Source organism: Vidua macroura, chromosome 4 (genome assembly GCF_024509145.1).
Source record: "Vidua macroura isolate BioBank_ID:100142 chromosome 4, ASM2450914v1, whole genome shotgun sequence".
In the NCBI taxonomy this organism is placed as follows: domain Eukaryota; kingdom Metazoa; phylum Chordata; class Aves; order Passeriformes; family Viduidae; genus Vidua; species Vidua macroura.
This window is the reverse complement of record NC_071574.1, coordinates 52,397,233-52,404,489: the sequence shown is the minus strand read 5'-3', so window position 1 is coordinate 52,404,489 and position 7,257 is coordinate 52,397,233. Positions and strand designations below refer to the sequence as shown.

Sequence of the window (7,257 nt, the reverse complement as noted above, 5' to 3'; positions counted from 1 at the left end):
TTCCACCACTGGACAGTCTATAACCTTTCTTCCAACCCTTTCCTTGTGTTTACTACTAGAAAGTAAATCTTCTAACTAAAATACTTCAAATAAGACCTTCCTAATGTGAAGTAGAATGTAAGGATATCTTCACAATCTTGTTATCTGTTATAGTAACATACTTGATTTTTTCAACAGCACAGTCCTTCACTCTTTTACAGTAGGTTCCAAAGCTCTTTTCTGCAAAATTAATATCCAGCCAGTAGTTTCCCTCTTTGTATTTTTCAGTTGTCAGGAGATTGTTCTCTCTAACCCTGTATAGAGGTAAAATTACTCCATTCATATTCGCTACTGCCTCTTTTGTACATTTCTAGGTTTCGTCAGCTCCTTGAGGTTACAGTACTAAAAGTTAGTTTCTGTATGATTCACTAGCTCTCCCCAGTGATTCAGTTTCTCAACAACGTATGTAATCTTTCAATAAGGCATATATTACTCCTGGTGATGCAAGTTAGTATTCCATAGTGGGCAGCTGTCAAAGCTAGTCAATGGTACTTTGTCTTAAATGCTGCCATCATTTAGCATTTAGGTGCATTGTTCACAATACATTATTGTTCACAATACATTATTGTGTATGTACCTTTTTTAGCCTTCTCACATACTCAGATTTCTCACATTTGGGTGCCTTCCTGATGAAAGGTGCCTACAGCCTTTCTTTAAAAATCAAAGAGAAAGATTGCACTTAACAAGACATTTACATACATACTATAGATGTTTTTTATAGCAAGAGAGCAATGTAACTGGGAAGTTATGAGAGCACTTTCAGAATATTAAAAAAAAATGAAGTCTGATAGTAGAAATAAATTGTCATGAAGAATCTACTCTGATTATTTCATAAGATAATTTATGATGTGAAGTGCCAAGTTAACTCATGGAAGAATCATATCTGGTTTCTGTATAATACAGCAACATTCCTAGAAGAGTATCTGCTAAGGCTGTTCTTAAAAGAGGGATTCATCACCCAGTGTGCAATAAGCCAGTCTCGCACACAGAGCCCAGGTATTTGTTTATTTTGTATTTGTCCAAAGATGGGTATTAGGTGCTAAATCCACAAAGCTAGCATGCTGATTCTCAAAACTTTGCACTCCATACATTCTAGCAAAAAAAAAAAAAAAAAGAAACCACAGTTCATTAGCTACAATGTTATCTATTTTTCTTATTAATTAGTGTCCTACCTTCTACTGGTTGAATGATCCTCTCACTTCTTATGCTAATTAGTTCCATGCTCAGTCTTTCTCTTCCTTTGAGTGGGTGAGTTTCTTGAGTCTGTGGTTGCTATCTTCCTCTGCTGGAATTACGTAGAGGGCAGTGAGCAGCTGCATGGGAGCTGCACAGGAGCTCTGGATGCTGGAGCCCCAGGTGGGAGGCCTTGGACTGCCAATTCTTTGCATAACAAAGGGCACAGGACCTGTGCCCAGCCAGGGGGAGGGCAGGGCCCCCAGGCAGGGCAGAGAATTGTCAGGAAGGATTTTGTATCTCTAAGTATCCTCCATAAAAGTGAGAAAATAATCAGGATGGAAATAAACTTGTTTGATAGGTGTATTCTGTGTATTAAAAATTAGGCAGTGTAGAAAAATTAGAGCCCAAAAGAGATTTAACTTAGACTTAACACAGAAAATTAAAATGAAAAGCAAAAAGGGGGGTTTTGCCCATAAAGACAAATGTGCTGTTACAGACTTGCTGGTATTGCACATTAAAGGCAAATCTTTTGCTTCAATTTAGCTAAAAGACTGATAGGAAATTAATAGCAAAATACCTAATGGAAATATAGGAGAAAAAAAAATTGTAAAAAAACTTTTACTGCCTACTGTGAAAAAGATTAGGGACCCTCCAACTTTTCATACTAAGTAATTAATATATAGAACATGATGTGAATGGAAGATACCATTAATAAGTATAAACATAAGCTTTTGTAAGTGTAGTATTCTACATTTACCTAAATGCTTGTTTACAACCTTAAATTATTGCCATGGAAATGCTTTACTTTTTCAAATCATGATCACGATGAACCAAAAAAGAATAATAGCACAAAAGTAGTGTTCCCGTCTTTGGTAGTGGGCACATTTGATGAGAGCCATCATATATATCATTATCTTATTCATCATCACCTAAAGGCAATATTGCTCTCTACTAGACTATGTGGCACCAATGTTATACTACATTCCTGCCTCAGAAGACCACATTGAAAGTGCCTGCTGTGGATTCTAAAAGTCACACTGATTAGATGTGTCCATAGAGAAGGGAGTGATTGAGGTTTTCTGAACCCAAAGTGTGCCCAAATCACACGTGCTTCCTGCAGTTCAAGCTGGTAACTAGAAGACAACCTTGAGGATGCTTTGCATATCCTTCCTCCTTTCTGTATACCCTTCTCTGAACACCCACTTTTGGTTGTTAACGGTGACAGGATGCCTGACTAGACCTATAACTTAACACGGCATTACCTCCTATATGTCACAGGTACAGTAACAACTTGTCAAGAGGGACAAGGTTTCCTTGGTTTGTGTTGCAAGATTTATCAAGGAGACAAATTTTTATATACCTATCTAACCATCTTTCTTAGTACCATCTATGTTCCAGCGATATTAGGCCTGAGTTATCAGGGATGTTTTCCTTCTAGAAATTCTGTAGAGCGTTTTGGTTTTCTTTTTTTATTTTTTTTTTCTGAAACAAAAGTTTCTTCAAAAATGAGCTTGAGCAGTCACTGCTGAAACTTTTTTCCTTTGAGAAACTGGCAGAGATTAAGGAACCTTTTGTTTGAGTATAATTTGTGTCAGAAAGCTTTCTTTTACTGTAAGGGGAAACTCTTGAACACATAGGTTTTTGCCAGGTTTTGAGTTTAAGGTTTCTGGAATTGTGTAGAATTATTTTCTTTAGCCCTTAAAAAGAACCAAAAAATGATCTTTTCATTATTTGGGTTGTAACTTCAGAAACCTTTTCTATGAAAAATCCCCCTCAAATATTCAGCATTATATATGCATTTTACTGATAATTGTGGTGGATTAAAAAAAAAAAAACAACAACCAACTCATTGAATATTTCTGAATTACTTTTAAGTGCTGCTGACATGAGTGTTGTTCAATGCCACACCTTTTCAATAGAGAGCTGTAAGGCTGGTCCTTCAGTATGTCTTGTCAGATCAACATTAACCATTTCATGGTTCTAGTCCATGCTAAATGATAGTTTATATCCCAGTGACAGCTGTAGCAAACACATTTATATGAACAAATATTTCAAAGGAATGAATATGCATTATTATTCTGCATTCTAGTTTGCAATGCTGTAACTTGTGTATGTAGCCATAATGCTAGCTCCATATTGACATGAACACTAAAATTTATACATCATAGATTACCACTGGACTCCAAAAGACAATTCACAGTGAAAAAGCTGAAGGTTCAAATCCTGTAAATCCCTAGTTTTCCACTTGGTTATTAATCCTTCAATGATAATTCCCACATGACAAAATAAGAGATGAAAACTGAGAATTCATCCCTCTCACCCAATATTTAAAAACTTTCAGACAAATTTTTAAAATTTGAAAGAAAAACTGATTTCCTAATAATAAATTCTATTACTAGTAAAAAGTAGTAAAACTAGTAAAAACTAATAAAATGAGTAAAAGTGCTAGTATGAGCACTTCTAATTTTGAGGGAATTATCAGATATTAACAGATGTCTGTGTTAGTTCTAAAAGAATAATTTTACATTGTCTGATGAGCCTAATAGGATTATAGGCATGTCATTAATTGAGGAAAATACTGTCATTGAGGTAAGGACAACCAAATCCTACAGGAAAAAATATTATTTCTTGTTTGTTTTGTCAAAAGAATGTTTAAAAGGAAAAAAAATATTTTGTGTAAAGGCAGATTTTTAGGCCAGCTCAAACATATTTTAAAGTTTGATAGAATTTTTTCAGTAAACTTCACAGTCTATTTAGGGCTGTTACAAAGCAATATCAGAGAATTCCACTGGAAAGAGAGAAGAACTGCCCAGTAGTTTCTACTGGCAGCAGATCAGGAAAACCTGGAATTGCTTCAGTGAAGTAGTAGGGGACTGTAAATGTTAGGTAGAGAGAAATAGTTCTTCATTCCTTTTACCAGTTAAAAATAAATAACTTTTGTTTAAATTGCAAAAATTGCATAGGTTCAAGAGGAAATACTTTAAGTCAGTGAGAATTGAAATACGTCCTGAACTTTCTAACACTTTCTGCTTTTCTGCTGCAAAACAACCTTGTTACTATGAACTCCAGAGTTGATATTCTAGTGATATTGATATTCTATCATACTGCATGATAACTGCAAGTAATAGAAATTTAGAGACAACAGTGGTTTAATTTAATACAATAATTAAAGTGAGGCATCAAATGATGCAATTTTCCTCTGTCAGTAAGAGTTCAATAAAAATAGTTAAAGACTAATTTTAAAAATACATATATGTAGATGATGCTTCCATCTGGTGAAGTTAGTAAGGACAATCATATTATGTTACATTACATAATACTGGCTCTCAACTTCATGTGCAGATACTACATTGGATATTATGTTATCACATATTTTATTAACTAGCTTTTGAGTCATGTACTGATTTTAATAATAAAAGTATATAACAATCTACATCTTATATTTTAATTTCATATGTAAATATGTATTCTTATTAACAAAACCTATCGTAGCAGAGGACAAGTGCTCTAATTTGCACTTATATCCAGTCTCTGAGAAAAAGAATTTTAAATCAGCCATATTTATGATAGAGCAATATAATTATGCTGCATCTAATTGGAGTTTCACTAATGGTCTCATTAAATTAGTTGCATTCAGAATGTCCAATTTACGGCATTCATAATTTCTCATCTCATCTTGTTCAGCAGATATTTGTGAATTTTATTCTAGTTAAAAGTTATTTTTGTAAATGCTAAAAAAAAAATCTCTCTACTGCTTATTTTAGTCTTGTTCTACTTAAAAATTATTTTCTTGCAGAACCATTAAATTGGATAGTTTCTTTTCCCTTTTTGCATATGATCATCACTGATATTAACAACTTCTCAAGTGATGCACTCAATATGCAATGATCAACATTGCAAGCTTTAACATTGCCATTTGTTAATTAACATTATTTTGTGGTTGTTCCAACAGAGAAGAGGAATTTATCTCTAGATCTTAAAATAAAGAGCATGAAGAAACTTTTCATTATTATATGGATTTGAAAACCAATGTCAATTTTTTATCAGAAACACACTGAAGAAAATGGCTGCTAAAATAATCCAGCCTTTCTTACTCAAACATTGCGTAGAAAGAAAACCAAGGAGCTGTAGAATCCCACAGTGATGACCTTTCAATAGTACAAGCCTTTATAAGGATATGAAGTCATGCATGAGGGTTATAGAAGTGATCAGGTTTCTCTAACTTGACCACAGTCCAGAGCAAACATCTGTGCCAGTGACTGGACTATAAAGAGTAGACAGAATTCACTTCCTGGGCTTGTGACTCACCAAAGGTTTGTCTACAATCCTCTGGCTTTCTTTCCTGCCTATAGACCTTACAGTACCATGGTAGGACCTTCTGCAGGGATTGACAGAATATTACTGATTAGATGTTTTAGTGGTGGCTTTAGTTGCCATAGATACAGTCTTTTAGGTGCATTTAAAGTAAAATAAACAGTGATATCTAGTTCATTTTCTAAGTCATGCTTGATATTAATTTGAAGAAAGGATATTTTATTTTCAGAGATGTTCCTGTGAAGAGCATTTCATGAAGGATGCTCTTTTATTGTTTTATTCAATGTTGTTAATTTCCTTCAAATCAATCAAGTGGCTCATCAAAAAACTCCCAGGTGAGTGGAAGATTTTATTTATTCCTGACCTAGTAAATGACAAATGTGGGAATTGAACTTGTTTCATTGTTCTAGGGAATTATGGAATGGATGAGTCATTAAGATCAGGAAGCTGGAAAAAGAAACATTAAAGGGGAGGAAATGCTTTATACTCATCATGGAAAACATCTGCCATGATATAAGCTGCATAATGAAAACCTCTTGCCAATTTTCTTATTAATAAATATAGTAGACACAATTATTCTGGCTGCATGTTCAGCCTTTTGGAGTCAGACTTTGTAGACAGCATGTAGACAGCTTTAAAAAACTCAGAATCTATCACATCCTCTAAGCTTGCCAATAATGCCAAGCACATATGTTGATGATGGCAATACAAAAAAACCAACAACTGGTCTGTTCCGTAACATGCTGTGGAATGATCATGCTTTTACTGTCAAACATATGATATATATTGTTCTAACTGAATAGTTTGAAAGTGCAAGCTGGAACTTGAAATGTTGGGTTAGGTAAATGTTGTGAGCTTTGCTGATTCTCATTCTGATCTGTAAAATTTCTCATAATAAATGTCATGTTTTGTATTGTAATCCAGCAATGAACAATTGAGAGCCCTGACACACAGGATCTACCTTATATATTTATAGTTGTATAGTTTTTATTAGGATTTATCCCACTGTCCTGTCTGAAACAAAGCTATAGTGGTTTGCAATATCATTTTCTCCAGGGTGAACAGAATATGTAATATTGTAAATGTAATTACATTTTTCTGTAAAAGCATTACCACACAGTATAAGGATACAGTGGTCATCAATGCCAGTTACCATCTTTCAGCATGTGCTCATTTCTATTCTAATGAATGTTTCTCTCTTGAGCATTTTTGTGCAGTAGCTCAATAAGGACAGACTTTCTAAAGGTTCACACTGTGCTACTCATCCAGCATTCAAGAGAGACCCTTAGTATTCAATCATGTTAATTCCTGCTCCCTCTGCACCCTCACTATTTTTTTATTTTAAGCTGATATAAAGTTGATATTCTCCCTGTATGCTAATACAGCTCCTTATCCTTGAAATTTTTTAACTTGTTTAATGCCTTTCCCACTGTTTGAAGATAATTAATTTCTTTCTGAGTTAAAAAATCTAAGAAAAGAAACAAGCGTACAGACTTTACCTTTGAGTTCTGATTCATTTCCCCTTTTATCCCTTTTTTTTAATGATCCTTTCAGCAATATGGTAATATCTCCAGAAGGGTATTTTGACCTTATAAACCTTTTCATACTCACATTCTTTTTGTAACTACTGGACTAGTTCAGGTAACAGAATTTTTATTATTATTAAAAAGTAGAATCAAAGAATTTCAAAATCCTCATAATCTAAGTTTATCTTCATCAAAATGCATA

The 7,257-nt window shown here is 34.0% G+C and overlaps 1 long non-coding RNA gene across 1 annotated transcript; it reads left to right on the top strand.

The window, feature by feature from the left end:
* The first annotated feature begins 977 nt into the window (after positions 1-977).
* Positions 978-6,041, top strand: LOC128806879 (uncharacterized). Its single transcript, XR_008436967.1, has 3 exons — positions 978-1,035; positions 5,759-5,864; positions 5,940-6,041. It is a non-coding gene; the product is annotated as an uncharacterized LOC128806879 (long non-coding RNA).
* Positions 6,042-7,257: the final 1,216 nt, after the last annotated feature.